This window comes from Sorex araneus, chromosome 2 (genome assembly GCF_027595985.1).
Source record: "Sorex araneus isolate mSorAra2 chromosome 2, mSorAra2.pri, whole genome shotgun sequence".
Classification (NCBI taxonomy): domain Eukaryota; kingdom Metazoa; phylum Chordata; class Mammalia; order Eulipotyphla; family Soricidae; genus Sorex; species Sorex araneus.
Window position 1 is genome coordinate 199,111,112 of NC_073303.1, and position 13,857 is coordinate 199,124,968.

Below are 13,857 nucleotides of genomic sequence, written 5' to 3' on the forward strand. Positions count from 1 at the left end.
CACATGAACACATGTATGTCCATATCTGTGTATTCTCCCTACCCAGACAGAACATGTCAACCCCTCTCTCTGGAGATCAGGCCTCGCTTTATTGCTTTGTTTTCATTTAAGAGGCAAATACCCTGTTTTCTTTTAACAGGCAAGCACCCTGTCATGTTAGATGAAAGCAATACTCACTTTATTTGTTGCTACATATTTGAAGATTTGATTATCAGAAGACTAGGGAGTGGGCACTAAGACTTGTTTTTATCTTTGACAAGGGGGTTGGTGATTTCAAACTCTATGTTTTAACTGATGTTAGTGTTTCATTTATGCCCTCCTTCCCCCCAAAATTCATATGTTGAAGTTAACCAGAATTTCAAAATATGATCTCGTTTATGGCCATGCCACCCTTGAATGGGCCCAATCTCGTCAAAATACGTCCTCCCTGGGAAATAGCGCCATTGCAGAGGTTATTTGTTAAGATGAGCCCATACGGAAGAAGAATGGTCCAGATCCAATAGGAATGGCAAGGTATCAGGGTCTTCAGCATCTAGCACTACAAGGCAATATACTAAGTCCTGTAATAAAGTGGCTTTGCGTAATCTCATTTCAATGTAGTCTCAGTAAGGAAATCCCAGCTGACCTCAGACAAGATGACTGTCACTCAGCAGCCTACTTTAGTTTTCACTTTTGTAACCCCCATAGCCATGCCACCAGACTCCGCGTCAGGCTGTTTTCACTAAGGGGGAGGGGCGGGTGAGAGCCCTCCCAGCCCCAAGGGACCCAGCCCCGGCAGCCGATCTCCACTACCCAACCGCTGCCACACTCCAGGCCGCTTTCCACACACTCGGGCTGAGCCTCACACATGAGTGAACATAATCCCTGGACCGCGCAACCACTTTTCGGCTGTGCAACACATCATCATAGAGGGAAATAAATATATATGCCTCCAGAGAGTCCAGCAAGCTACTAAGAGTATCCCACCTGCACGGCAGAGCCTGACAAGCTCCCCGTGGCGTATTCAATATGCCAAAAACAGTAGCAATAACAGGTCTCATTCCCCTGACCCTGAAAGAAGCCTCCAATCGTTGGGGAAGATGAGTAAGGAGAGGCTGCTAAAATCTCAGGGCTGGAGACGTTACTGGCACCCACTAAGTAAATCAATAAACAACAGGATGAGAGCGATACAGTGATACAGTGACTTTGTACTTTGCTTTGGATTTGCACCAGCAGTGCTCGGGGGCTCCTTCCGATTGTTTCTCAGGGATTTCTCTCTTGGGTACTGGAAGACTGGGGGACTTTGGATTGAGCCTGGTTCATCTCCCTGGCCCAAGGACGTGCTTTCACCTCCAAGTTGAGTGCATACTTACTTTCAATACTTTTAACTCTCTCCCCTGCCCCTAGCTTGTGAGCCCTCTCAATTGCAGGGCGGGAAGTGGATACAATTGAAATGTAACCTTTTTCATATTACACTCAAATGTATCCTACTTCATATTTTCAGGCTACTCCGACCAGGGTCAGACCACAGCTACAATTACACAGGCACCTTGGAAACCAGGGCTCTCTCCCCTGCTCTCTGGGGTCAGATCCTGAGGGTTGTGAGGAGTCGCCAAGAAATCCCAGGCAGGAGTCTGAATGACAGTCTTCACCTGAGCAAGCAGGGCTCATTGAGTTTTTAGAGAAGGCTCGAAATGAGTATCAAGGAGCTGGATTTTCTTGATGGTCTTTCCTGGGGGGTACACACACCACCACCGAGCACGAAGAAAGTCTTTGCCCTATGGAATATCAGCACCTCTTTGCTTGTCCTTTTTCATTGCTTCCATGATAAACATCTCCATCCCAATCCCATTGTTTACTAAACTTGTTCTTTGATAGGATCCAAAAAAATATGTTGAACTGACAATGCAAAAGATATGATAGAGGAGTCATAAAAATGACAGAAATGAGCCATTACTTAGTCCACCTACGCTTTCTTCTAGGCATTGCTCTGGGCACTGGTGGATAGAGGCTATTCCTGTCACTGTCCGGCTTCCAAAGTAATTCCAGAAACTTATGCTTGAAAACCAATATCATTTTTAAGACACTTAAAATACCTTACATCAAATAAAAATGTGAAAATGCTTCAATTACTCACTGGGAGACCGGTTGGCCTAGGAACATTGATTTGAGAGACTTTTTAAATACATAGAAAATGATATGTATTAAGGTGTCTTTTGAAAGAACTTTCACAAAAGCAGATCTGAGAATGTTATTCCAATTTCCAAAACTTATGTAACCAGGAATTTACTTGGTGTCTTTTGCAGGCCAAGCAGTGTGTAATGGAAAATAAAGAAATACAGTACATGGTTTCCGCTCTAAAGGAACTTCCTTGGTAAGCCGGGGCAAGAGCTTGAGGAAAGAAGCAATCATAAACAAAGTCAGGTGAAGTGCTGAATGCTGTGAAGACTCAGAGCTCCAAGGAAAGCACGTCATCCTTGGAACCGGAGTCTGAAGTGACCTTACAAAACCAGTACCGTCTTGGCTAGAGGTCAGTTCCACTCAGTCTATGTCTCAACGTTTGTTTCTACTTTGATGAAGTGAAAATGTCATTGATACTCCAAAGTGCACTCATGAGAATTGCACACACAAGGAATCGTTAAAAAAAATGTGCATTTATTTGGTGGTCAGCAAATGTTAAGAAAATGATGACCAAAGAGCTGTTGGCTTTGCCTTCTCAGCACCTGTCTGAATCTGCTCAGGCTGCCAGAAGGAATACTGTGCACAGGGGAGCTTAAATCACATTTATTCCTCACAGTTCTCGAGATTGAAAAGGCTCCTCTGGTGCTGGCAGGTGAATGCTTTGCGAGGACTCTCTTTCTGCTTTGCAAAGGGCCACTTCCTGCTGTTTCCTCTCCTGGTGGGATATATCATACCTGGGGTATCTTCTTATAAGAGCCTCTTTTCACAATCCCATTTCAAAAATTCCATCCTCACCCCAACACATCTCAGTTGGGCTTCCATTATTTAGAGGAGATGGAGGTAGCAAATTCAGCTCAGAGCTGCGTCCACTTCCCTGTTACTAGGATGCACAACTCAGCTCAGGGAAAGTACCCCTTGCTCAGACTCGGTCCAGATGCACTGACCAGAATTAAGCCCCTCCCTCAGGGTAGAGAGTATTTCTGAGGACAAGCTAGAGTGTTCCATGCTGGAGGTCACAGAGATGGGATTAAAACCTGTCCTGTTTCTGTAGAGATGGAATTAAGGGGTTTTTTTTTTTTTTAGCAAATACAATATTGACTTTCAAAATATCCAGATGACCTTTTTCATTAGTTGCTTAATTTATATAAGGTACTGAACTACTAGTAAAATGTGAGTTGATATAATGGTGCAGTCAATGAAACTAATAGGATGATAACCAGAAAAGTTTTAACGATAAATTGAGAGTTTAAGAAATCATTTTAGAAATGCTTTGAATATGTGAGGAACATGCATCTATAAGGATTCTGGGTCAAGTATATTGTCTGAGGCACTTTATTTTCATTGGGATATTTCAGGTAATTTAGAAGGTCATGGAAAACATGAAGCAGATATCTTTATTGTGTTGTGTGTCTTTACATCTGCAGAAGAACCCTTTGTAGGAAGCTTGCAAAATGGAAGTCCTTTGTGGAAATCTTAGGACAAGGAAGGGAAGACTACAGAAAAGATAGGAGAAAGTGGGCCAAAGTGATAAAATAGTGGGTAAGGTGTTTGCATGCAGCCAACCTGAGTTTGATCCCAGGCAACCCCCGGGCACTGCCAGGAGTGATTCCTGAGTTCAGAGCCAGGAGTAACTCCTGAGAATTGCTGGGTGTCACCCAAAAGGAAATATAAAAATAAAGGTATTTTTTTAAAAAGATAGGGGAAGGTGGTCCATTTGGATGAGATCTGGGTGCTGAAAGGAGGTAGAGTTTTACATGCATGATACATTTTTAGTAACAGCGTTGCAAACCATATTAAAGGAAAAAAAAAAGGAAAAATGGCTGCCATAGAGGCAGGCCAGGGGTGGGAGCCTTCCTAGGGACATGGGTGGAGGGAAGGGGACACAGCTAAAGGGATTATTGCTAGATCACTGTACGTCTAAAACTCAATCAAGAATAACTGCATAATTAGGTAATTCAGGGTGATTCAGCAAATATGACAAAAAACATACCCCCCCAAACCTCCCAGGTTTGATCCTCACCACAGCTTCTTATCTCCTGAGCACCCCCAGGAGTAATCCCTGAGCCTAGAGTCAGGAGTAAGCCTCAAACAACACTGGGTGTGCCCCTCCCCAAAAAAAATTTTTAAAAATTAAAAAATGAAGAAGGAAAGGCCAATGCCATGTCCAGTTTAGAAAACAAAAATGATCCTGACAGGGATGCCTACTTCAAATAAATAATCTCAAGTAGACACACAATTACAGCACAAAAGCCCTGGGGACCGAGGGCCATTTCTAAAGACTCTGGAGTGACCAGAACATTAGCTAATTTCAGAGAGTACCAACTGAAACACTATCTGTGAATTCCAATAAGCATTGTCTCTGAAGATGACTTCTCAGAACTGCGGAACTCTTTATGGAGATTTTAGCTAGGATGATGGTGCTTGAAAGGAATCTAGCCCCAAAGTAGTTCCCTTTCAAGAATACACTTACATCACTAATTGTTCTCACTCAGAGATTGAGCGCCTCTGAGGCCCCCTCCCGCCTCCCAGCCTTCCATCCTGTCTCCTCATAAAGGAGGCTCCCAGGCAGAGTTAAAAGGCAGCCTGCCTGCCTGCCTGGTCCCCCATGGAAAATGGGGCTGCAGCTGGGGCTCAGTCTTTGCGGAAATAGAAGACTTCTTAAAGGCTGGACAGAGCGCCTTCAAAAGTGATGACCAAATCGCGACAGCTCAATGTCCATCAGAGGGACCGTACATTATCCAGTTCGAATGCAGAATTATGAACCACTGTTAAAAAAAACAAAAAAAGTCCTAAAGGGAAAAATGACAATCTCTGAGCAGCCGTTAGCCATTAAAAAATTAATAATAAATCTCAACCAAATTAAAATGTGGACTCCAGAGGAAGTCAGACCTTGATGGATACGGGAGACCATGTGCCTTGAGAGCTTTGGGGGGTTAGACCTTCCCAACCAGCATAGATGAGTTTTTACTGTCTCAATTTTGGAGAGAAATTAGGGAAACTTAATACAGGTCATGTAAATGTGTGTGGAAGTGTTCTTAAATTCTCTTCAGTGGTTATCTCTAGTCCTGAGAATTAACAGATTCTAAAAAACTTCGGGTTTCTTTTATCCATTTGAAATCGGGATGGAGGTGGCTGGCGGATGGGGTGGGGGTATGGATGTTGGATCACAGAGTGAAATAAAGTTTTGAAAATTTTCCCGCAGAGAGGAGGGGATTCAAGATATTTGGGTTAGGCCAAGGAAAAGCCTTACACTGGTCAAAATTAAGTGCTGATTGTTTCTCTACCTCTTGATATGAAGACCAGCAGGTCTGCCTTGGGAACTCAAACTGCTTTGAGGTTGATGTTCTAGCACAGGGGAACAGAGATCTAGGGGCCTTCAGGCACCTGATGTGATTAATCTGACATGTGCACGTGTGTAAGTCTAGATAATTCTATTGGCCTAGGGGTTTCCACTTTCAATAAGAATATCACGACTTAAAGAAAGGTTGGTTGGCATCATCAAAAAAAAAAAAAAGAATGTTTCTTAACTAAGACATTTAGTGTTCAGTTCTCAGACCTCATGCCAGGGTTCTGAGCCTGGGCTGACCCTAGTCATACACAGGCATTTAGTCTGGGAGATGACCAGCATGGAAAAACACCCCAGGCAAGGATGTGAAGGCAAGCACCAGGGCTGTGGGAATGGAATAAGGAAGGGACAAAGGTAGGTAAAGGAAGTCTGCATTTTTGTACAGTTCTTCATTTGGAAGTCGCTTCAAACTTGGAGGAGAAAGTATGTTAACAGTAGGCACGACATGGATGCCACCAAGGATTCCTTTATGCCTTCACCCTAGGTCATAACTCTCCACACTGATCCAATTTTGCTTTGTCATTTTCTTGTAAATTGAAAGTGAATTTTTTTTTTTTGCTTTTTGGGTCATACCTGGCAATGCATAGGGGTTACTCCTGGCTCTGCACTCAGAAATTACTCCTGGCGGTGCTCAGGGGACCTCAGGGGATGCTGGGGATCGAACCCGGGTCCGCCACGTGCAAGGCAAATGCCCTACCTGCTGTACTATTGCTCCAGCCCCTGAAAGTGAATTTCTGAGGATAATGACTCTAGGTTAAATGCTTCAACATATATTTCCTAAAACAGATACTCACTTCTGTAAATTGGGGAAGCAATTGCTATCAGGAGATGACCTCTGAATCCATATGAGTTCCTTACTTTGGAGATGACTTTGAAGGCTGTCTTTTTCACCTATTTCATGCATTTCTGTGAATTCAGAGCACAGGGGAAGTTCCTCAACCTTGGTGGGATCTTAGGGAATTCCCAAACGGAGAACTCAAAGCAGCTACCGGTACAGATAAAATCACTAATGAGATGGCATTCAATGATCCCTAAGGAAACATATTTCAGCCCATCTTCTAACTGACTCCATTTCTTAAAAATTCCCTCTAATAGCAAAAGTTTCACAGTTAAGTTTCTGCCCGAAGGGGAAAAAAAAAGCGGCCTCCAACTTTCTCCCACCACCCACCCACCCCCCCGCCCGGCCCTCCTGCCAGTTCCTCCCGGGACTGTCTGCCTGGTGTCTGACACAGAAGCCACATCAGAAACAGGGAGAAAAAGCAGACACACAACTTGTCAACACGCCTTTTGCAGTCGGATTCTCACAGTGCAGCAGTGGGGGTGAGGAGCAGAGAGAACACATGCCACTTAATCCCGCGCCCCCATGAGCACGCAGGAGGGTAAGGAGCCAGGTGACGGGACTACTAAGGCAGCCCGAGGTTCCCTCTGACAGCCCCCCGCCCCTCCTTCACTTGGAGTTTGCCATTCTTAGGCTCGAAATACACGGCCACATCTTTTTCAATCTGGGATTTTCATTTGAAAAAAATATTTTAAGCCTCTTTATGCAGATATTTAAATGATTTCAGCATGATTCTCTTTAAAAGTGTTCAATGTATTAAAAATAATAAAATGGTGTTCAGGTTATGAAAAAAATGTAGCACTGTAGCACTGTTGTCCCGTTGTTCATCGATTTGCTCTAGCGGGCACCAGTAACGTCTCCATTGTGAGACTTGTTACTGTTTTTGGCATATTGAATTCGCCACGGGGAGCTGGCCAGGCTCTGCCATGCGGGCGGAATGAAAAAAATACATTACTTCAATCAGGGTTTCCAAGCTTAGTAATACACAGATTTTAGGACTTGGCTTCTGGAGAGCCTGTTACTCAAGTAGAAGCATGTGATTTTTTTTTTATAACGATGCTTCTGGTCCTTCCAGAAATATGATCGGAAGAACAATCTAATGACCAATTCCTGGAACATGTGCTTTACCAGAACTTTCTCACAGTGTAATACAGTTTTCTTCCGTGAACAAAAGGCATAACTTTGAGCATGTGCTGGCTTAAAAAAAAATAACCCAGCTTCTTCATGGAATAAAAGTGGAAGGAGTAGCAAGAAGAGTTTAATTGGCTTAACATTGGATTGACTGAAAATGAGATCTGCAGCCCGTTCTTTTCCCTCCGTGTGAGTCAGGCGGAAGCGACAGCCTTGGGTCTCACCAGGGAGGCATGTTGTTTGAAGATGCTCAGGACCCTCTCCAGACCTTGTGGATCAGAATTCAAATTTTAACAAGATATCTGAGTGCTTTGCAGGCACATTAAAATTTGAGAAGCTGTGTGACAGAGATGGGTCCCTCGGTTAAGAACCGATTCAGAGTGAAAGAAGTACAAAAGCAGGATTCATGGAAGAGGAGAGAGCACTGACCATTAAAACAGCACCAAACCCGAAGAGATAAAACAAGGGTTAAGGTGCTTGCCTTGCGTGCAGTCAACCCTGGTTCAATCCCCAGCACGACTTGATCCCCCTGAGCACTGCAGGGGAGCAAACCCTAAACACAGAGCCAGGAGTAGCACCTGAATAGCACTGGGTAAGTCCCAACCACCCCCCCAAAAAATATAAACAAAAAAAAATTAGAAAAACAGGGCATATATTCCATGCATAATTAAAAAACTTGGTGTTTTTGAGTAACTGTAACTGTCATCCCGTTGCTCATCGATTTGTTCGAGTGGGCACCAGTAACGTCTCTCATTGAGACACTTATTGTTACTGTTTTTGGCATATCCAATATGCACGGGTAGCTTGCCAGGCTCTGCCGCTGGCTCGATACTCTCGATAACTTGTCGGGCTCTCTGAGAGGGGAGAGGGGCGGAGGAATCGATTCGGGTCTGCCGCGTGAAAGGCAAATGCCCAACCGCTGTGCTATCGCTCCAACGATGAGAATTAGAGTTAATGGATATCTTCTTCCTTTCATTTATTTTTAATTTCTTTCATTTTCTCCTTTCTTTTATTTATTTATTTTTATTGAACCACAGTGAGATACACAGTAACAAAGTTGTTCACGATTGGGTTTTAGTCATGTAACACTCCAACACCCATCCTTTCATGAGTGTACATTTCCCACCACCAATGTCCCCAGTTTCTCTCCCCACCCTCACCTGCCTCTATGCCAATGCCAGTCTCTTATATTTTTTTTCTCTCTATCTCGGTCTCTCTCTTTTTTGTATCTCTCTGCATCTCTCTGTCTCTCTGTCTCTGTCTCTGTCTCTCTCACTCACTCACTCGTTCTTGCTCTCTCCTTCTGCGCATTATGGTTTACAATACAGATACTGAAATTTTATAACCTATAATTAATTTACCTACTTTCAACACTCAGTTCTTGTCCAAAGTGATCATTTCTAACTATGATGGTGATACTGGTCCCTTCTCTATTCTACCTTCCCTTAACCCCCCACAATTATGGCAAGCTTCCAACTATGGGTCAGTCCTCTTGGCCCATGATTTTCCTGGCCTTGGATATTAGTCTCATACTATTTTTGTAAATGTAACCCACAGATGAATTCAGTCATTCTATATATCTCTCTTTCAGACTCCTTTAGCTCAGCACAATACTATGTCCATCTATCTTTACCTTATTTCTTTATTTTTTAAGACACCATGACTGGGATTAGTGTGGGAATAGTTTGTGGGGACTCTGACCTCTGGGGATGGTATCCATTGTGTGTGTGTGGTGTTGTGCCTGGGTGATTATGGTGGGTATAGAGTCCTAGAAGGAAGAAGTCCAACAAAAGAGCCATAGGAGGCTTGGCATTTGCCTTACACACAGCTAGCTCAGGTTAACTGTGTGCAATGCAAGTGCCCTTCCCGCTGTACTATCTCTCCATTTCCTTGTAGGAAATTTCCATTTATGTACCTTTGGTAATTATTTATCTAGGGACTATCTATTATTTATCTAGGGGATTAGTTGCATTGCACATTAAAGATGGGAATATTGTTATCCCTTACAATTATGTACATCTAGGAGGGGAGGTTCCAGGGCTCACAGGAAGCATAAGGCAAAGCTACATGTTTTGTTCCATAAAATAGAAATGTTAGTTTAACAAAAATGGACCCAGTGCAGGGGCAGAGAGATAGTATAGTGGGTAGTGTCTGCCTTGCCAATCTGGATTTGATCCTTGGTACCCTGTATGGCTTTCTGAGCAACACCAGGAATAATTCCTGAGTGCAGAGACAAGAGTAACTCTTGAACATCACTAAATATAGCCCCAAACAAGAAAACAGAAAAATGAACTCAGTGGATTCAAACATTCAAGGAAGGTTTGGTGGCAATTATGGAAGGTATGTGGTCAGTGAGAGAGACATCATAAAGAAAAACTTGCCGGAGATCCCAGCAAGCTACCAGAGTATCCCACCAGCACGGCAGAGCCTAGCAAGCTCCCCATGGCGTATTCCATATTCCAAATACAGTAACAATAACAGGTCTCATTCTCCTGACCCTGGAAGAGCCTCCACTCGTTGGGAAAGATGAATAAGGAGAGGCTGCTAAAATCTCAGGGCTGGGACGAATGGAAACGTTACTGGTGCCTGCTCGAGTCAATCGATGAACAGGATGACAGTGATACAATGACAGTGATTTACATTATTTACAAAGATTTTCATAGTTTATTTTTAGGCATACCATGTTCCAGCACCAATTTCGCCACCAGTGGTGATGAGTTTTTTCAGTTACAAATACAGGACATTCCATCTCATTTAAATTACAGTTCAACAGTGGAGGCTTTTCAACAAGTGTTATGCTATTTGTCACCTCAGAGACCTGGGCCCTATGAAAACAGGATGAGAATGCTATTCAGGTATCCCAAGGAGAAATCAAAAGAGCTATGCTTGGAGTATCATGTTTCACTCAAGTGAGAGAAGGAATCCGGAGTTCCGACCTCCCTCAATGATCAAGAATCAGGGACACTGTCTTGTTGGCCAAGGTGTCGAAAATCAGATGGGCTGTACCCGTAATGCGATTTAGAGATGACCTCTGGACCAGAGCTGTTACCGACTGGATTCCATGGGACACCAAAAGACCCCATGGCCACCCACCTACAAGATGGTCAAAACCCTGAACGAACGGTTTGAGGCTCTTCATGTTTCTAGAGCAAGCAGATACCATTGGGCTACACTAGCATGTGACAGGGACAAATGGAGACGTTACTGGCGCCCACTCAAACAAATCGAAGATCAAGGGGATGACAAGTGATACAAGTTATGCTACTTGTACACCTTATGCTGAAATAAAAAATGCTTATTGTTTATCATGCATCCAAGTTTAAGTGGGTTTCTTATTGTATGTATCCTGTAGCCCACTAGTAGAGTCTCTAGATTTTCCAAAATATTGATAGCTTCCATATGGCTTATTTGTGAATCCATGCAAAGATGAAGATGGAGGAGAAGAAAGCATGCCAGCAATTGACAAGATGCTCAAAAGGATATTTAGTTATGTAAACGAACCCAATACCTTTAAAAGAAATAACAACCCAGGAGTCAGGGAGATAGTTCAGTGCCTTGAGCCCCTCTGGCTGACCCAGGTTCAATTTCCCCAGGCCTGCCAGAAGTGACCCCTAAGCACAGAATCAGGAGTAAGCCCTGAGCACAGCTGGTGTGACTGAAACCACCCTCCCCCCAAATAAAAATTAAAAATGACAACTTGAAAAAAATTTTTTTACCAAACTATAACTTTATTTTTTTTGTCAACCTGAAAATTTTTTAATCTAAAATAGTAACTTTCTTAAAGAATAACAAAATGTCTGATACGAAGTGTTCCTTATGAATAGGTAATTTCATCAGAACCAAAGAGGATAATCTCGTGAAATATCTCTTTAATTTATTTATTCATAATTTTTTATTTGGGGGGCCATCCCCTACGCTGCTCAGGGACCATTCTAATTGTGGTGATTTGGGGTGACTGTTGCTTGGGGATTGTGTGTTAGTAGGGAGGGAAGCCAGAACTTCAGCCTGCAAAGCATGTACACCAGTCACGTGCCCCTCCCCTTGACGTCACTTCCTCCTTCCCTTTCCAATCTGGATAACACTTCCGCCTTCACAAGCTGGCTTTTTTGTTTTTTCTCTACCTGATAAAGTTTCTAGTTTGTTTGTTGGTCAGAAATTACAGGATCTGTTTCTGGGAACTCTTAGGGCAGGTGCTTCTGTGGCCTCAAATGGTACACGGGAGACAACCATCACTCCATCCTTGTTTTCGCCTCAACTCCTGCTTATCAGAATCAAGATAAGATCCCTTCCTTGAATGGTCTCCAGTTTGCTCCTCTGCTTTCTGATCAGAGTTAACTCCACAGAGACTGGAAGTAACAATTTTTAAAAAAATCACTCTAGCCCCTGAAAGCTGAGTGAAGGTAACAGTGACTCCTCTTGGATTTCTTTTCCAGAAAAACATTTCATTTAGTACAGGGCCAGGGTGGATCCCCAAGTGGTACTTAGGGAGTCCAGGGGCCAATCTCTGCGATATTTGGCCACAGAGCTGGTCATTTAAGCAAGGGTCATTCGGTGCTCCTGGTTCCAGGGACTATTCATGCCCTGTCCCCAGTGCTCTGCAGACTCCTGGGTCACACCAGATAATACTCAGGGGACCACATGGTGCTGGAGCTAAAACCATAGTCAGCAATGCGCAGGCACATGCCCTCACCCATTGGTGTCTGTCTGCCCCTCCCCACCCCATCCAGAGGTACAATTCCTAAAGGAAAAGCTTGCCCTCCTGAATGAAGCTTTTCCTAATACACTCTGTCATTCTCACTGACAAAATAATTGCATCTCATTTGTTAGTGATTTATATGTATTTTTTCTTCTTTTTCTCTCTTCTTTTTTTCTCCACCTCTACCTTCCTTCCTCCCCTACTTCCCTTCCTCTCTTCCTTCCTCCTGCCTCCCTGTCTTCCTATCTCCCTTCTTTCCTTTTATTCCTTTCTTCTCTCCATCCTCCTTTCTTTATCTTTCCCTTCCCTTAGATTCTTTCTCCCTTACTTTCTTTCTTTTCATTATTCCTTCTTTACTCCCTTCCTTTCTTTCTCTTCCCTCTCCCTCCCTCCCATTATTTTTATCCCAGCCTTCCTCCTTCCCTCTTTTTTCCTTTTCTCTTTTTCTCTTCTTTCTTTTCTTTCTTACTCTCATTGCTCTTTATTCTCTTTCTTTCCTTCCTTCATACCTCTCTTTTTTCTTTCTCTCTTTCTTTCTCTCTTTCTTCCTTTCCTTCTTTCTTTCTTTTTCTTTCTTTCTTCCTTTATTTCTTTCTTTTCTTCTTTCTTCCTCTCTCTCATTCCACCCTTCCTTTCTTCCTTTGTTTACTCAATATCTCTCTTCCTCATCCTTCCCCACTCTGTTTCTTCTTTCTTTTCTTCTGCCCTTCTTCCCTTCCTCTGTTTCTTCCTTCTCACCCTCCCTTTCTTTCTCCCTCCCTTTCTCTGACAATAAATTCCTATTGTGAGAAATGTCTGAGACTCCAGTTAATCTCTTTTATCTTACCAGAAACCAGGAAGCAAAGAGGCTCATTCAGAACAGCCCCACTTTCTGTGATGTGACGGCTGCAGAGAACCAGAGCAGAGATTTGTAACTTAGAGGGGTGGAGGAGCTTCTCTAATAGATTGGTAATTGACCCACCTTCTCCAGCACCTCTTCCCTTGTTGAAGACAAGCATGGTGAAGCCAAGAGACCTCTGTGAGGTGCTCCCATCCTCACCTAAACCCTCACTCCATCTACTCTATGAGCTGATCTGTTGGTTTACTCTGTCTAACCTCCCAGTAGCCCGGCAGTTTTTATTGTTTTTTGATTTGTTTGTTTTCTATTAAAAGGAAGCATCCTTGGGGCCAGAGCAATAGTACAGCAAGACATTTTCATTGCATGCAGCCAACCCTGTTTGATCCCTGGCATCCCATATGGTCTTCTAAGCACCTCCAGGAGTAATTCCCAAGTGTAGAGCTAGGAGTAACTCCTGAGCATTGCTGGAGACACCCCCACCCCAAATAAACAAATAAAAGTGGCATTCTTCTTTTATTTTTTTTTTAAATGAGAGTAATGTCATTTGTGGAATATAAAGTAACATAATGGGAGACAAACACCCAAGGATAGTAGAAACAAGGGTCAGGAGGATTACTCCACAGCATGAAAGCAGGCCTCACATGCTGAGGGAAAAGGCAGCAGGGATAGAGAAGAGACCACTAAGTAAATGAAGCTTGGAGGTCTCGCTCAGGATGGGAGACACATGCTGAAAGTAGACTACGGACCAAATATCATGGCCACTTACTACCTACATTGTAAACCATAACACCCAAAAAGAGAGAAAGAGAGTAAAAGGCAACATGCCTGCCACATAGGTGGGGGTGGGA